Raw genomic sequence first — 19,096 nt, 5'->3', positions numbered from 1 at the left:
ACATGTGTTTAGCTGGCTTTTGACAAACACATGAAGGCAGTTCAAGGGACGATGTGAAGCATGTTGCTTTTTAGATCCTATTGTGTAAATGTGCCAAATTACTGCTTAAATCTAGAGAAATTGTACATTGATTTCCACTTTATACAACAGTAGACAAAAAATCTAGGCAGATTTTAGACCTAGACACAAAAGCCTAATCAGTACTTTCTAATAGAATATTCTTGAGGCTTTGGGTTGGCAGGGATTTCCCAGCAGAGATCAAACTTAGTTGACTGTGCACCACCAAAATTCAAAATTCAGAGAAGATGGAAACGGGGAGAACAGATCAGTAACACATACAATCTGAAAAGGGAAAATGCTGTAATTTTCTAAAAATGTTTGCAAACCAGTGATGTAAAAAACACAGACCATGTCACAAATGAAGAAGAAATATAAACAATGCACAGACATGAGATATTACTGCATCTGGTTCATTAACAGGAAAATTAATGCTACCCAATGTCACATACAGTTTAGTTCTTGAGAACTAAAAGAACTGGTGAGGATCTGGGGGCCCTTGCACTTTCGTTCATTGCTGGAGTGAGCATCAAACTATACAATTGTTTGGGAGGTGGGGCTTAGCAGTTTTTAAAGAAAGCTGAACATACTGATATTATGGGTCAACAACTGTTATTCTAAATATTTATCCATCAGGATCAAAATGCAGACTGTCAAATACTAACAGAATTGTTTCCACAGTTTCTTCTCATAACAGCCCCCAAACGGACGTGCTTTTATAGTTGTAAACCACATTTACAGAGAAGGAGATCCTGTGCAGTGAGAAGTGGCTAGTGACACCAGAGCAGAATGGATAGTTTTGTAATTGTGATGCATGAAAAGAAAATGTTGGTTTTCAAAATGGTGGCTTTCAAAATATATCTATTTCTTTTTTTTTTCAGTGTTTATTTACAAGTTTATTCAAAAGTTTTAGAACAATGATGCTTTGACAGGAAGTCATCAAATGGAAATCAGCTTGTGTCTCAAGAGCACTAAGGGAAAAGGAGCCTTAGGGGTCCTCAGAGGTTGACATCTTGATGCAGAACCTGCAGTGACCCCATCAGTTGAGGAAGTGCCACCTTTCTTCTTCTTTACTGACTTCTTTACTCATTGAAGGTGCTGGGACCGATTCAGTTAATGATCTTGCTTCCTCTGGCGAGCAACGGAAAGGGCTATCACACACATGCACATTTGTACAGCTGATAGCTCCGTGGTCACATTTCTTCATGAGCATTGCTTTCCAACATCCATGTGCGTTGTTAACAACTTCAATAGCGAAAGCCTTGTTTTTGAATTCTCCGTTAAAAGCAAACTTGTTTTCTGGTTTTCCGTCTGGTACCTTATAAAGTCTAAACCAATTAAGAGTCGCTGCTGAGCGTCGTCCGAGGGTGGCGCGTGGGGGCCGCCGCCCGCCCTCCGTGTCGCGTCATGTCCCTGTACCGCACGGAGGAGCGCGGTGTTCCCCACTCGGAGGACTACCGCCTGTTCTTCAAGAGTGTAGCTGGTCACTACATTTCCACCTTCCATGACATTCCTCTGAAGGTGGATTCTCCTAAGAATTTGTTTAATATGGTTGTGGAAATACCTCGGTGGACAAATGCCAAAATGGAGATTTCCACCGAGGAGCCAATGAATCCCATTAAGCAAGATGTAAAGAGCAGAAAGCTACGCTTTATACCAAATATCTTCCCTCACAAGGGCTATATATGGAATTATGGGGCCTTCCCTCAGACCTGGGAAGATCCATATCAGAAGGATAAGAACACAAACTGTACTGGAGATAACGACCCTGTGGATGTTTGTGAAATAGGCTCCTAGGTTTTATCCCGTGGAGATGTGATTCAGGTGAAGATCCTTGGAATTTTGGCACTTATAGATCAGGGCGCCACAGATTGGAAAATCATTACTATCAATGTGAATGATCCTGAAGCCGAAAAATTTCATGATATTGATGATGTTAAGAAGTTTAAACCAGGTTACTTGGAAAATGTATCTATTTCAAAATAGACCTACTTTGGGGTTACAGAGATGGCTCAGGGGGTAAGAACACATGCTGCTCTCACAGAGGACCTGGGTTCTGCTCCATAGCAGCTCACAACTGTAACTTCAGCTTCAGTACAAGGGATCTAATGCCATCTTCTAGTTTCAGCAAAACTAGGCACACACATGGTGCACGTATAATGCAGACAACTAATGTATATATTTAAACATAATAAATATTTCAGAAAACAGCATGTTATATAAATTTTTAGTTGATATCTGAGAACAGACGACACTAATCTATGGTGGTAGACTCTCAAGAGCAGGGCCAAGAAGCTGACTCCGCGAGCCAAAGTACTCATCACTCAAGGGAGGTAACTTGAGGTTGATCCCTGGAACCCACACGAAGGTGAAAGGACAGAATTGACTTTCCAAGGTTGTGCTTTGTCTTTTGCATAAGTGTCATAGTATGTTTGAACCTTCACTAACATAAATATATCACACAAACACACACACATACACACACAATGTTGATGAATAAAAATTTCAAGAAAAAATGGAAACAGTAGCTACCAAGGTAATTTGGATGTAGGTGCAAATGTATAAGAAATTTTACAACATTAAGAAAGTATTCTGTGTCTTACCTGGGGGTTATATTCCTACATATGTATACATATCAGAATTAATTAAAGGAGACTAAAGAGACATCTCAGTTAGGTAAAATTTTCACTGTGCAAAAAGACCTGTGTTCAATTCCCAGGACCCATGTGAAAGCCTGGGGTATGTGGGCATGCACTTATAATGCCAGTATTGAGGCGGCAGGGATAGCCAGATCCTTGGAGCTCACTGACCTGCCACCCTGGATTAACCTATGAGGCTTGGGTACCAGTGAGAGACTCTGTCTCAAGTGCATGGCTCCTGAGGAATGACACAACACTCAAAGTTGATATTTGGCCTTCACGTGCACAAAACACATATGTACCTGCACCTACATACAAGAACATATACACATTTCATTAAGTGGTTCTTTTAAGATCTGTTAATTTCATGTTTTCACGTAGAGTTGATGATTTTTATTTGTGAATTGGCATACTTGTTAATATTTGTTGGCAATCTCACCAATCTATAGTTAAGATGATTTCATGGCCATCCACAGACTTATAGATGTACACAGTGTTGAGAAACACGAGTAGCCGAATGTATACATGCCAAATTAATTAGAACAAGACAATGCTCTATCCTCATTTCATTTATTATTCTACAAACAAATTGTTTCATCCTCTTGTTCACTTGGTACCATGCTTTGTGTCCTGGTAGTCACAGACCCAGTGCTTAGGTGCGGCTTACTGTGGTTAAGAACAAGAGGCCTGTGATATTCCTTACACACAGGGAAATGTGCTGAGCAGATTTGCTTCTTGAATGCATACATTGAAATGCTGTCGGCCGTGGGGTCAGTGTTTATGAATCAATGTTGTATATTCAATACAGTAGCCTCAACAGAAACATACATAAAACAAGGAATGTATTGACTGGTTGATGCAAATGTTGTGACCACAGCCTTGTGAGAAAATATCCCTGTATTTCCCATAGGAGAAATGGCTTGATAACCATCGATTCAAGATTTCCAACGGCTATACAGAACAAACTCTGTGTTAACTGTTGAGAATAAGCTATGTGCATTTTTTTTTGCCAAGTTTGAAGATAGACTCCACAATGGAGGACAAGGTGAAGCGCGAACAATGGGGGTATTTTAAGCATTATTATTTTGTCATATTTTCTAAAACCAAACTTCTGTGTTTATGGGGTAGAAATACATTAGACATTTTGCCCAAGGAATTTTGCTTGTATTTAGTGAGGTCACAAGACAAATAAACATATCTCACAAAACAGACATCTGAGAGACAATTCTGGCTATGTTTTCTAAAAAGAATTCAGGAACAATGCTTTTTGTTAAAAAATCCACAAATTAACCAATTCAGAAAATTTAAAGTACTTAAATTATATGTAAAAATGTTAACATTACAGAGACATTTCACATTTAAAGTTTAGCATATTCTACCCTAAATTCATCATGGATAGCAGAAAGCCATCCAGACCATCCTGATAACAAAAGGGAGGTTTTCCAAAGGTTTGAAAGGAAAAGGCCAGCAGGATGCTAATTTCCTCTGTAGGGGTAACTGGGAAAACTTCAGTTTTCAGAACCTAAAGAGAACCAACTTGCCTGTCATTTATTTGTTGATCTCCTACTGCATGCCTAGCAAGATTTCAAGCACCAGGAGCACTGGGATAATTAGAGAACAGAGGCACAGAGAACTAGAACTGACATTCTTGCACATAAAATGCACTGGGCGGTGGTGGCGCATGCCTTTAATCCCAGCACTAGAGAGGCAGAGGCAGGCAGACCTCTATGAGTTCCAGGCTATCCTGGTCTACAAAAGCTAGTTCACAGACATCAAAGATACAGAGAAACCTTTTTTTGTCTCGAAAATAAAATAAAATAAAAAACCCCTCAAATCAATAAAAGTTTAGTAGGACCAATTTTAGATAGTGATAATTGTTTTAAAGAAAAGCATGCTTGGATGGAGAAATTGATTACTGTAGATAAGACTGATTGGCAAACAATGTCCTGGGGCATTGGCTGAGAATCAGAGAGCTGAAGGACAAGAAGAGGATAGTCAGAACATCATATGGAGTTAAGGCCATCAAGGATTAGAGGGTAAAGTAAAAAGGCAGTAAAGTAAGAAGAAAATTAGCAGGAGGAGAAAATGAAGGAGGAGACTGCTCCAGAGAGGGATTAGCAAACTCTTCAGTGCCTATGAGTTGCCAAGTAAAGCAAGAATAAGAAGCATGTTAGGAATATGGACATGAATAGCAAGTAAAATAGAGTGAGGAGAACATGGTAGATAAGGGATGGAAAGAAGAAATATTATCCCAATTTGACTCCTTATAGGATGTCTACATCAAAAATATATTGAAACTGCCAGGTGGTGGTGGCATACACCTTTAATCCCAGCACTTGTAAGGCAGAGACAGGGAGATCTCTGAATTCAAGGCCAGCCTGGTCTACAAGAGCTAGTTCCAGGACAGGCTCCAAAGCTACAGAGTAACCCTGCCTTAAAAAACAAAACAAAAAAAAAGGAAGGAAGAAAGGAAGGAAGGAAGGAAGGAAGGAAGGAAGGAAGGAAGGAAGGAAGGGAAAAAGACTAACATAAAAAATATAATGAAACCGGGAATCTTGTGGCAAGAAATTTTTATAAGTAATACCACAATTTTCATGGGTTATTTTTTTTGTTTGTTTGTTCTTTTTCTTTTCTTTGCTTTTTTTGAGGTGAAATCTCATTGCAAAGCCCTGGCTGAATTAGAACTCACTGTGTTGATCAAGTTGGCCTTGAACTCACAGATACCCCTGCCCCTGCTTCCTGAGTACTGGTATTACAGGTGCATATCACCACACAAAGTGTGTGTTGCCACATCTAGCTTAATTTTTTACATAGTTTCTATAGCTTTGTGTTTTCCTTGGTTAGAACTGTAGTGCATATAACTTACTATTCTTTAATTATATTACTTGATTTTACTGTAGAATGTAGATATTGTCATTTTGTTGATGAGTTTTGGTTACTTTTCTTCCATTCTCAGTTTTCTATTCAAAATCGTTTTTGTTATTTTTTTATAAAACAGTCTTTTTTTATTTTACATACCAATCCCAGTTCCCCCTCTCTCCCATCCTGCTGCTTCCCTAATTCCTCCCACACACACCTGACTCCCCACCCATTACTCAGTTAGGATGGAGCATCCCATGAAGAGTAAACAAATCTGTCACATCACTTGAGGCAGGACTTAGGCCCTCCTCCCTGTATCTATGCTGAGCAGACATTCCTCCATAGGGAATGGGCTCCAAAAAGACAGTTCATGCACTTGGAACAAATATCGGTTCCATGATCAGTGACCCCTCAAACTACCTAAGCCACACAACTAGCCTAGTTTGGTCCTGTGCAGGTTCCCTAGCTGGGCTCTCACTAACTAGCTCGGGCTAGCTGTTTGTGGGTTTTCCCATCATGGTCTTGAACCCTTTGCTCATGTTATCACTCCTCCCTCCCTATGACTGGACTCCAGAGCTCAGCCCAGTGTTTAGCTGTGAATCTCTGCATCTGGTTCCATCAGACACTGTATGAAAATTCTATAAGGACAATTAAGGAAATCAGCAATCTGCTTACAGGGTACAGCCAGTTCAGGTACCCTTTCCACTACTGCTAGGAGTCTTAGCTGGGGTCATCCTTGTGGATTCCTAGGAACTTTCCTAGTGCCATGTTTCTCATTAACCCCATAATGGCTCCGTATATCGAGATATCTCTTTCCCTGCTCTCTGTCTATTGAAAATCTTAAAAATTATATTTTATTTGATTTGACTTAAACCTAATTATTATTGTTCATATTCAATCTGTTTCTATTTTAAGACAAGCTCATTATTATAAAATTATACCATTTTGGAAAAAGAAGTTGCTATTACTCTTAGTAACACAACTGATTTAAAAGCATCTGCCTGAACTGAATCATGTTTCATCTTTTATCTTCACTCCACATATGTTTCAGGTAATTCAATATTGTACAATTTCTTCCAAGGCCGCAAAATCATCCGTATTTATAGGAAACAAGCTCTCTCCAAATAGCAAGGGCACTTAAATCAATTGCCCTCACTCTTTCTGAGGACAGTCTTGTAAATAATATAAAAATAAAAAGTAAGTATGATGCTTGCTGACATCAAGAACCTTCCTTTTATTATATGTTATAATGATGCAAACATTGTTCAGCTCTGTAATTTCTATAAAATATTTCCCTAACTTTTATAAATTAAACTTGTATGAATCAGAAAAAAATGAAGTGAAAACTAAACAGGAAAGCAGAGTGTAACTCATAACCTTGTAGTATCCAGCTGGGATCTGTGATATGAAGTCCCTGGTCCCATCTTTTTACCCAAATGAAGGCATTCCCTTGCCTCCTATATCTGAAGGGTAACATGCTATTGAAAATCTACAGGTTCCTATCTTCATGAAACCACCTGCTAAAGAAATGAGTATTAGGATGATTGCAGAGCATCGTAATGGGTTTTCATGTCCCAAAGGCTCGCATTTTCTATCCTCCTATATCTTAAAGGGAAATTGGTGTTATATAATGTTTAGTCAATGACTGACAGTGGAGCAGAAGCAGAGCAAAAGAAATGGAGAATAATAGAAACAGAAGAATGAGGGCAATACTCACTGCTCAGCAGATTCATTCTCATATCCATTTTCTTGGGTTTTCTTCTAAATTGCACAATAAAACAAAGCTTAAAGCAGGTTTTCTGGTTTGTATTTTCTTTGTGTCTGTGGTGGCTGTGTGTGTGCTGTGTGTGCACGGAGTCCTGAGATCAGGCCTTTCTTCCATGACCCTCCTCTTTATGGTTTGTGACAAGGCATCTTACTGAAATGGAAGCCCATCAATTTGGTTAGGCTGGCTGGCCAGTGACCTTCAGGGATTCATTCATCTCCACTCTCAAAAGGCAGAGGTGACGGGCACTTTCTGCCATTCTGGATATTTTTATTTGAGTTCGAGAGAATCCAGACTCAGGTCCTCATGCTTGGGTAGCAGACATGCATAAATCACTGCCAAGGCCCCTGACAGTGATTAAAAATGGCCCTCTTTAAAGCAGCATGTTTCAGAAATTCCAGCTTTTGTTCTAAATAATTGTGAAAGTATTGGTTTTATAATAAACTGGGAGTTTAAGTGGCTTTCATTAAATGAGAGCCCATTTACACCTGTTCGTAGCAGACAGCTCCAGAGATGGCCTGTTCTTAAGTTACCTAGGTCATTTGCTCACTCAGCTCTCAGACAATGCCAACATGTGAAAGTCACTATGAACAGAGTCCTAGCCCAGAAAAGGCGTCTTCAAAAGTTATGTGTAGGTTCAATCCTTTATATTTGAATGAAAATCATTATTTTAGAATTACATCATAAAATGCCTAATAAAACCACAGCTCCTCGTTTCAGATAATTCTATATGACTCCACTTTAATAGAACTCTATATTTTTAATACTTGCTACTGAATGATTTTCACTCTTTACGCAAAAGCACTGCCTGGATGGTGCCCTCCTGTTGCCAACATAGGCAGAAGTTTAGTCCTTACCCTTTGCAAACTGATGTTGTTTGTTTCCTGCCTGTTCTTCTGGTGACCTTTGGCACCAGGAGCATCTTCTGTGAATTTCTGCTCAATATCATTTCTGGCAAGTGAGCCATGAAGGGCACATTTCCAGGTATTTAGAAACCACCTCTGCTCTGCAGCCCTTCCATTCAACAACAATCAGTTTTGAGTGTCAACTGCTCTTTTGGTAGTTTTTCTTCCAAGTGGTAAAAAATACAAATGGGAAAACAATCCTAGCGGTAAGCACATTAAAAGAATATTTACAGGCGTGAAGCTCCATATATGCTTGGCTTATCAATTTATATTTTAAACCAGAACTCAATAAGCATTGAAACATTAAAGGTACATTTTAAAATTAGTATTTACTTTTATTTAAGCCAATAACACTGTCATGTGTCTTATCTGTGTATATGCAAAGATGTATTACTTACTGCTGGATACACACAGTAGGAAAGCAGTGTAACAAGCTACAACAGAGCATTTTTTGAAGAGGGCTGTGTGAGAAAATATAATGTCAGAGGAATGCATTTACTTTGTCCAAGAAATTCTTATCAACATGATGAGCAATGATTGATATAGGCCATATTATGAGATTCCTTTTAGTGCTAACCACTTAAAATAAGAATAAGAATCTTTAGGCATTTTACAGGGAACTCAAAAGACCAATGGCCAAAAACCAGTTTTGAAGGGAAAAAAAACACTAAAATGTTATGCAGAATACATTTAAATCAAAGTTGTATATTGGGGTATGAATCTGTAGTTGACATTCTGGGTAACTCTAAACATTGAACACTGTGGTCATAGAATGCCCAAGAAGATGAAAAGGAGAAGTACCTGTACTAAGAATACAAAAAGGTTCATTTAATTAATTTAAATTATATCTCAGTTAAAAAGAAATAGCTATGTCCCTTGTATTCCTGATCTCTCTCAGACTTTTATCATGAAAGGATATCGAATTTTGTCAAAGGCTTTTTCAGCATTTAATGGGATGATCATGCAGTTTTTTCTTTCAGTTTGTTTACATGGTGGATTACTTTGACAGATATTTATATGGTGAACCATCCCTGAATCTCTGGAATGAAACCAACTTGATCATGGTAGATGATCTTTTTGATTGTTTTTGGATTTGGTTTGTGAGTATTTTATTGAGTATTTTTGCATCTATGTTCATGAGGGAAATTGGTGTGTAATTTTCTTTGTTGGGTCTTTGTGTGCTTTGGATGTCAGGGTGGCTGTGCTTTCATAAAATGAATTTGGCAATGTTCTTTCTATTTCTATTTTGTGGAATATTTCTTTTCTTTTTCAAAACAGGGTTTCTCTGAGTAGCTCTGGCACTCCTGGAACTCACTTTGTAGACCAGGCTGACCTCAAACTTACAGAGATGTGTCTGCCTCTGCATCCCGGGTGCTGAAATTAAAGGTATGCACCAGCACACCTGACTGCTTTAGTGGAATAATTTGTAAGGTATTGGCATTAACTCTCTTTTGAAGGTTTGGTAGAATTCTGCGCTTTTCTGAGCTTTTATGTTTTTTGGGGGGGTTATATTTTTATTTTTATTCATTTGTTTTTCGGTTTGGAGACTTTTAACAACCCTTTCTACTTCCATAGGGGTTATAGGTCTATTTATATTGTTTATATAATCATGATTTAACTTTAATCAAGTATCTATCAAGGAAACTGTCCATTTATTTTATATTTTCCAATTTTGTAAAATACATGTTTTTGAAGCATGAGCCAATGATTCTCTGAATTTCCTTGGTGTCTGTTGTTACGTCCTTGGTGTCTTTTCATTTCTAATTTTGTTAATTTGGATATTCTCTCTCTCTGCCTTTTAGTTAGTTTGGATACAGGTTTTTCTATCTTGCTGATTTTCTCAAAGAAGCAGCTCTTAGTTTCATTGATTTTTTGTACTGCTCTCTTTGTTTCTATTTTATTGATTTCATCCCTGATTATTTACTGCTGACTACTCGTCTTGGGTGTGTTTTCTTCCTTTTGTTCTAGAACTTTCAGATGTGCTGTTAGGTTGCTAGTATGATATCCCTCTAATTTTGCCTTGAAAGCACTTAGTACTATGAACTTTCCTCTTACCAATGCCTTCATATTGTCCCATAACTGCCAGTGAATGGGGTGGGGATTTCTCCTCGAGGGAGTGGGGATAGGAATAGAAGGGATCCTGAACTTGTGAGGGAAGGATGGAGGGACTGATTACTGAGGAAGACTACTGAAATGGGGGGACATCTTTGGAAAGAGCTAAAAACCTAATGCAAATGGAAATTTCCAGTTATGTATGAGTGGGACCCTAGTCAAAACTGTTAGCAATGGGTGATTTGAAGCCTAATCCTGCCATCTTCTATAACCAAGCAAGACTTTCTGTGGAAAGATCGGGACACCAACCTAGCCACAAAACCTTCAACCTCAAATGTGTCCTGCGTACAAGATGTGCTGTGTAAAGATGGTACAGAAATTGTGCGAGTGGCCAACCAATGACTGGTCCAACTTGAGACCCATAACATGAGAAGGAGCTCGTCCTTGACACTGCCTGAAGGGCCATGACCCAGAGGTGGGATAGCCCAGAGACCAAGGATAGAAGCAAACATGACTAGCAAAAAAGAATGTCAATGAAATGATTCCTAATAATATTCTGCTATACTCATAGATTGGTGACTAGCCCAGTTGTCATCAGAGAAGCTTCACCCAGCAACTGATGGAAACAGATGAAGAGACCCTCAGCTAAATACTAAATATTTGGTAGAACTTAGGGAATCCTATGGAAGAGGAGGATAAATGACTATAAGAGTCAAAGGGTCAAGGACACCACAAGAAAACCCATAGAATCAACTAACCTGGACCTATAGGGGCTCACAGCAAATAAACTGACAATCAGTGAACCTGCATGTGACGGTCCTAGACCCTCTGCATATACATTGCAGTTGTGTAGCTTGGTCTTCTTCTGGGACTAATGGTGGGAGCAGGGGCTGTGTCTTATACTGCTGACTGCTTTTGGTACCCTTCCTTCCTTTCAGGGTACCTTTGCTAGCCTTAATAGGAGAGAAGATGCATAGTCTCACTGACCCTTAATATACCATGGCTAGTTGATATCCATAGGAGGCCTGCCTTCTTCTGAAGAGAAAGGGAAGATAGGTAATGGGAGGGAAGGTAGTAGAGAGGGCCTGGAAGGAGTGAAGGGAGGGGAAACAGCAGTCTTGATGCAAAAACAAAGAGACAAATAAGAAAATAATACAAAAAAAGGAAAGAAAGAAAAGAAAAATCAACTATAGCTCACTCAATGAATCCACGAGAACATTTATATGGCAGAGCAACTTTGGAGGTAGAATATGTTCCATCAAGAGAAATATGTTCTTTAACTGGGTCAAATCTGTCACGGAATTCTCAATCACATCTATGATTTTACCTATAGTGCAGAGTCCCAAAAGTACTTCAAAATTTAAGCTATAAATAGCTATTGTTTTGGACAGGATTCTTTCTCTCCATATTAATAATTATATAACACAGCAATAGCCCACAGAGGTGATTAGCTGAGGAAATCTGGAGCAAACTAAATGTTTTACGATGATAAATTTCTATGATAGAGATGATGCATGTTAGTTTCTCGCTTATAGAATGTGTTTTTATTCATATAATACTAGATCCACCAAAGGATTTTTCCTTATTACAGAACATGATAGCATTTTTAGTGATCATTTATTCATCATTGCTCATGTGGTGGCTTGCCTCATGAGTCATTGTTGTCTACTGAAAACTCAGTGGTAGAATTTAGAAGTGCTTTGGTATTTTGGTAATATTCTAATTACTGATTCAGATGTTGGTACGTAAGTGTGTTCAGTTTTGTTTAATTCATTTAAATCATGGTATGAACATTTTTATGTGGATGTTGTCTTTCAATAAATATAAAATAAAGAAGCAAGACAAGATTGTATTTAATATAAAACTTAACAAATATATTTACAATATTAATAGCAGAGGCATTGTTATTGTTAAAGAGTAATGAGGTAGATTTGCACAGACAGAAGTCATCATTAAGTTAGAAAGTATTGTCCTGGTTAGGTCTTTGCCAACTTGGCACAAGATAGAGTCATCTAGGAAGAGGAACATCAATTGAGAGAATGCTTCCATCTGGTGTCATAGGATGTCTACAGGACATTCTCTTGATTGATGATTGATGTCAGGGGATTCAGCTCACTGTGCATAGGCCACTCCTAGGCAAGTGGTCCTGGGTCCTTTATGAATGAAAACTGATCCAATCAGGGAGAACAAGTCAGTAAGCAGTACTTCTATTTGCCCTCTGCTTTAATTCCTGCCTCCATGGTGCTGCCTTGAGTTCCTGCTCTGAATTCCCATGGTGGGACTATCACCCGAGAGCTGTAAGATAAAATGTTGCCCCTCCCCTAGTTGTTTACAGTCTTAGTTTTTAATCGTAACGAGAGAACTCTATCTAGGCAAGTATGTAGGGTATGAAAACACGAGGATGTAGGAGACCGTTTATTCACTCCTGGCTGCCTAGAACCGAAATAGCCACACAGAAACTGTATTAATTAAATCAATCACTGGTTGGCCTATTAGCTCTAGTTTCTTATTGGCTAGCTCTTACATCTAAAATTAACCCATTTCCAGTATATTATATTTTAATATGAGGTTTGTGACCTACCTTCAAGGTTCCAGCTCATGTCTTTCCCCTCTGGCAGCTACCTAGCATCTTACAGCTCTGCCTTATTTTCTCTCAGTATTCAGTTTAGTTGCTCTACCCACCTACCTCTATTCTGCCCTATCACAGGCTAAGCCAGCTTCTTTATTCATTAACCAATAAAAGCAGCACATGTACAGAAGGACTTCACCACATCATTAGGGTTTTTGAAATATGAATTATAATACCACATAAGAGGAAGGAAAGATACTGTGTTTGGAAAGCCAGTGGTTAAATGGCTCAGTGGACATTTACTGTACAAGTTTGATGACCTGCCTGTGGCCATGTCAGAGGTAATTCAAGTGGTAATTGAATACAGGGGATGAAACTACCACCATGCAACGCACTGATGGGTGAATCTTAGATAGACAAAGCATTGAGGACTTTGGCCTCAGAATATCTCCTGCTGCTGCTGTGTCTTTACATGTTTATCTCTGCCATTTTGCTCTGCCATCTGACATGGTGTGAATGAATGTAGGGAGATACATACTGCCCTTAACGTAATGTCGTTATCTCTTGAAAAATATCCTGTTCTACTGAGCATTTTTAACCTGTGGATTCTTTTTCATATACAGAAGTTTAGATTTGTGATTCTTCTTAGATTTTTTATAAGATTACCTTTTGTGATTAAATAATAAAACAATTGATCTTTCTTTGTAACTGCAAAATGCAGTCTGCCAGTAAAAGTACTGGCTGAGAAAAAAATACCTTGCTTGCCAACACTCTATTAATCTATAACAAGATGTTTGGTTATGAATGTGTGTGGGTTCTTGGGACCATTAGTTTTTCACCTTTAATACATAAAATGTTTAGTCATGTAAGGTATATGGAACATGCTGTTTTGTACTTCTATTCATTATAATTATTCACTTGAAAAATAGAATGTAACTGTGTTGCAATTTTTATATTGCCTGATGGCCTTACTGGGGTATATGGAGAAAAAAAATGTAAACATGATAGAAGGAAAACACCAGGAAAGATGTAGGAGGAAAAGTAGAAAGAAGACATCAAGAGAGACAGAAGGGAAACATCAGAGAAATAGGGTAGGACAAAAACAATAAGAATAATAAAATGAAGAACTGAGTTTTGGTCCTCAGCAATGTCCTCATGCGTCTGTTTGTCAGGTAGTTCACCTGCTCTACTATCTCCTCTTCAGTTCCTCTGAGCTGCCGAAGGTTAGCCATTCATCAATACCCTAGGTGAGATCCTGACATGTTACAGATGTATGTGTGTATGTGTATGTATATGTATTTTTCCCCTTTCCCACCAGCCCCAGTGAGTTAAGCTTCACTCCCTCAGATAGAAAAGTCAAGTTGAGTGATTAGTCTGCCAACTGCATGGCTCTTGTTCAAACTCTGAGCTGCTAGAGGCTGGTCCTCATGGCTGTAGTAGTGACCAGTGGTCCTCATGGCTGTAGTAATGACCAGTGGTCCTCACGGCTGTAGTAGTGACCACTGGTCCTCATTGTTGTAGTAGTGAGCAGTGGTCAAAGCCCAGAACCTTTGGTGAAAGGAGAGAAGTAACTCCTGAACGTTGTCCTTACATCTCCATATGTGTGCCCCCAACTAAAAATAATAGGTACGTTTAAAATGTAAAAGTATTATTGGTAAACTAGGACATAGAGAGGCTTCCTCAAAGTTCTGAAATGTATTTCAAAAACAGTTCCATAGGCTTTAAAATGTTGTGATTCAACTGGGCATGGTGGTGCACTCAGGAGGCAGAGGCAGGTACTTAGTCTACCCAGTGAGTTCCAGGACAGCAGAGGAACACAGGGAGATCTTGTCTCAACCCTCCTTCAAAAAACAAAACCAAAAAAAACAAAAGAAAAAAATGCATTTTTTCTTCAATATTAAACCCAATTTCATGTTGAAACTTAAGAGTTTTCCTCTGGTTAACTTATCAACCATGATTAAGGGTCCTTTATACCTCACAGACACATGATTGCAAAAGGTTTTAAATTAGAAGATTTAGAAGGGGCATGACATTCCAGCAGAGAATTCTTCAGATTTTGTTTTTCCCTTTTTAAGCCATATAGACCATTCCATCTTTATTGACACTTTGTCTCTGAGGGAATTTCATGCTTATTCTCTCTCTCTCTCTCTCTCTCTCTCTCTCTCTCTCTCTCTCTCTCTTTCTCCCTTTTCTCTTCTCTCTTTCCAAGACGGAGATTTAGTTCAGAACTGTATCCATACTGTGTAAGTGCTCTGACACCCAAGTATACCCTGGTCCTCTTAAGCTGAAAGCCGACCATCTCTGGACCTCTCAGAAAGGAAAGTTCCTATAACCTCAGTCTGAGCCTCTATTATCCTCCAGTTGTCATAGATCAATGACCTTGAATGCTGCTTATCAATTTAGTGTTCTTGAATGTTTTACAGATAATACTTTCTTCATAAACTGGGCCATATAGTGAGTCCTAGGAAAAGTCACACATTATGTGCATGTAACCATAATTTTGAAAAGGCATGTAATGTTTGAGAAAGGATGCTCCTATGGCTGCATTCCATCAGAATTATGGAGCACATGACTTCTTAAACTTTTCCTACGCTGTGACTCTGGGTAAAGAGGTATATAAAATACACATAGTATTCAAACATTTATAACAATAAATCACAAAGATGTTTATTTAAAAATTGTTTTAATTACACATATTTTATCACTTATTAAGATTGAAGCAAATTTACATATTAATGAGATATTTTCTTGTTTATTTTTACATAAAGAGTTAAACCTTCGATGGACATTTTATACCACAGCATAGAACATCTTGAATATTTTTCATAGTTTTGTGAGAGTTGATCAGTAATTTGATTTTATAATCATCTATGCTGAGATGTTCATATAAATATGAAATGCTAGATAATTAAGGGTCATTTCAGGAATTGTTGGAAATTCTGTCCTAACCCTAAGCCCAATTTAATTTAATGAAGTTTTATGAAACTCAGTCAGCAACTCAAACAGCAGATGTTAAAACAAATCAAATATTCTAATGCAATATGATCCAAAGACATACTTACATACTAAATAAGGGTGGTAGGAAAACAGTAAGTCTCTGTTTTCTGTAAATAGGCCATTATGTTTCTGTAGGAGCAGAAAACTTAGCATGTGCAGCAAATATGACCATTCATAATTTTCAAGACCTCGAGTTGGAGCTGACCCTGCATGGTGTGGCTGTGTGTATGTTGTCCACAGTAGGGTGTGTGCTCAGGAGCTGAGGCTACAGGGAGGCCATGCAATATGGTATGGCAGCGAACACCTCAGGTTCATGACGTGTTTGATTTTGAACTGATTTTTGATTCTACAGGCCCAGAAACCTTTTACAAATGACCCTCAAGTTTAGTTATGCAACCTCTTTTTAGGTCAAAACCCACATTTGAAGAAACTAGGGCAGAGAACATTCTCAGGGCTACCAGTCAGAGACATCATATCCCAGGAGCACAGAATTCAGGGAGGGTGGACTAGAGTGGGATAGTTAAGCAGTACTTGGCCTAGGGCACAGCCTGAGTCCAGCTTATGTCCCTCTGTAAGACTGACAGTCTTGCCAATCTTCCGGGTTAACAGACAGCATTTAAACCCCAGGAGTGGAGTTGGTAGCCTTCTCCAGTCAGCTCCATATAAGTCATATCTAAAAGAAGGCATCTGAATCAATTCAGTGAAAACTCATTCTCCAAAAAAGGATTAGCCAAAGATATTTGGACACACAAAATTTATCAATTGACAAATGGCCAATTTAACAAATTTATTACCAATTTATCAGGTAATACTATGAGCCAATACTCTTTTTTAATACATTTTATGAATATGAATGTATTCTTATGAATACATTTATGAATATACTTCTTTTAAATATATTCGGTAAATGTGAATATATTACTAGTATTTTAAGATTGTTCAGTTTATTAAAAGCTAAGGGTCACAGGTTTAGCCTTTTAATGAATATATTCATGAAACACATTCATGAAGAATGTGGTTCTAAACTAAATCATCCCAAGAACATGGTGAATAGAGACTGAGTCAGCAAATCCCTCTACCTACTCGTTCATCTGAATGACAGGCCAAACACTGGCTGTTGGCAAGAGGTGGAAACAATCTTATTTACTTCCTAGACCAAAACTTCCTAAAGCATCTACTTGTTGTGTAATAATTGTTTAACTATGTAAAGATGTGCTACATTTGTTTCTTCTTCATTTAACTATGTAAAGATATATTGTTTTCCTTTATGCTGCATTTGTTTAAGTATGTGTTATTGTTTTATGTTGCCTGCCTAAGGCACTTGATTGGCCTAATAAAAAGATGAATGGCTAAGAGCTACGTAGAGAATGGGTAAGTAGGGTTGGTGGGCAGGGGGGAAAAGGAGGAGCAGCCAGCCAGCCAGGGGCCAGCCAGGGGAGGGTCAGCCAGGGGAGGGTTAGCCAGGGGACGGTCAGCCAGGGGAGGGTCAGCCAGGCTGACATGGGGGAAGGAGGAATAGACAGTACCACAATGAAGTGAACCAGCCTGATGGCAGCACATATGTTAATAGAAATGGATTAATTTAAGTTTAAAAGAAAAAAAGAACTAGCTAGATACAAGCCTATGCTAAGGCCAAGCATTCACAATTAACAATAAGTCTTCATGTCATGACTTGGGGCTGGTGGTCCACCAAAGCCTACTGTATCTACTCTCTACAGATTCTGGCAAAGCAACTCTACATTTCATGATTTTTCCTACTTCAACGAGTATGTGCCCAGGTAATGTGAACATGAATGATACCAAATCATGACATTTTTTATAAAATATGATAAGGACACTTCATCACATTAGTTTTCATCACTCTGTGTTTGAATCTTAAATGTTTCACATAAACATTGCAAACCCAGGCAGGTATTCATCCTATCAGTGAATTTGAATAAATTAACAAATGAGGATATTAAGATTAATAAGTAAGAATGCAGTTCAGTGGGAGAGCACCTGCCTAGCAGAGTATTTCCAAGGCCCTGGGCTCCAGTCCAGAACTGAAAAGGAAGAAAAAGTGTAAGCTCTAGTGGCCCAGACTTACAATCCCATTATAATAGAGGCTGAGACAGAGGGTTATAAGTTCAAAGGTAGCCTGGACTATAGAGTCTATTTAAGACTGGCCTGGATAACTTAATAATACCCTATCTTGGAATCACAAAATAAAAAGCAAGTATATAACTCAGTGGAAGAACACTTGTGCAGTTTGTGAAAGTCTCTGCTTCAAGACCCCAGGACAGAAAGAGAGTGGGTAGGAAGTGAAAAAGAGGAGAGAATATGTGTTTGTTAGGGGACTTGTTAATTTCTGGTAATAGCTTACAAACTTGGTAATGAGATTCATGTTACAGGATTCAAGATGCAGCTATTTCTCATTTTTCCCCAGATACTGCAAGTTTGAAATCTCAGATCTCATATGTAATATATATATTCTTTCTATCTCTATCTATCTATCTATCTATCTATCTATCTATCTATCTATCTATCTATCTATCTATCTATGTGTATATATATATATAGCACTGTACTGTATTTTTCAGAAATCTTATTTTCTTAAATTATAGTAGAAATAAAATACATCAAAGCAACTCCATGTAAAAACATACAAACAAGGTTTATGTGAATGTAATAGTTATTATCACTAATTATGTTTTCTACTAAGCCATGATTGGCTTCATTAAATAACACATTAGTCTTTTTTTCCTTGGCTTCATGAGTTTGAGTACAATGAGATTGCTTGAGTTAAATTTTGTGTGGCTTCACAAAGACCAAGTGTTTTTTCCCCAAAGGGCACCACAAATATTAAAAAAAGCAGATCCTAGCTGAACATTGTTATTCTCTGAGAAAGTCATCAAAACCACATGAAAATGTTGGCATTTCAAAAGACGCGATTGCATTTTATTGAGCACGAATTCTACCAGAAATGTTTGTGGTCGTTGAACATGAAGCCCGGACACGAGGCAACTGTGCTGGAGGGAGTCCGAACCTTCTTTTTTATTCCTGAGCTGTGCAAAGACAGAAGAAGTCTCTGCTGCTGTTTTTCTTTATGCACTCCCTTCCTTTATTATATACATTTCCAACTTTCTCTCAATGGAAATTCAAGCACACAGAAGTTGTACACTTTTCATTGTTGGTTTTCTTATTTGTTTAAATGAAGGCTTTTCAACTAACTCAGAACTTATAGGGACAAAAGCCATAGTTCATAATCAGCTTT

The 19,096-nt window shown here is 38.3% G+C and overlaps 1 protein-coding gene and 1 pseudogene across 3 annotated transcripts in view; one reads left to right on the top strand and one right to left on the bottom strand.

The window, feature by feature from the left end:
* Cntnap2 (contactin associated protein 2) overlaps nt 1-19,096 on the bottom strand; it is a 2,084,252-nt gene that overhangs the window by 1,067,060 nt on the left and 998,096 nt on the right. The window lies entirely within an intron of this gene.
* Nucleotides 1,408-2,043, top strand: LOC142838485 (inorganic pyrophosphatase 2, mitochondrial pseudogene; annotated as a pseudogene).

This window comes from Microtus pennsylvanicus, chromosome 19, assembly GCF_037038515.1.
Source record: "Microtus pennsylvanicus isolate mMicPen1 chromosome 19, mMicPen1.hap1, whole genome shotgun sequence".
Classification (NCBI taxonomy): Eukaryota; Metazoa; Chordata; class Mammalia; order Rodentia; family Cricetidae; genus Microtus; species Microtus pennsylvanicus.
The sequence above is the reverse complement of the archived record's forward strand: the minus strand, read 5'-3'. Positions and strand labels throughout refer to the sequence as shown.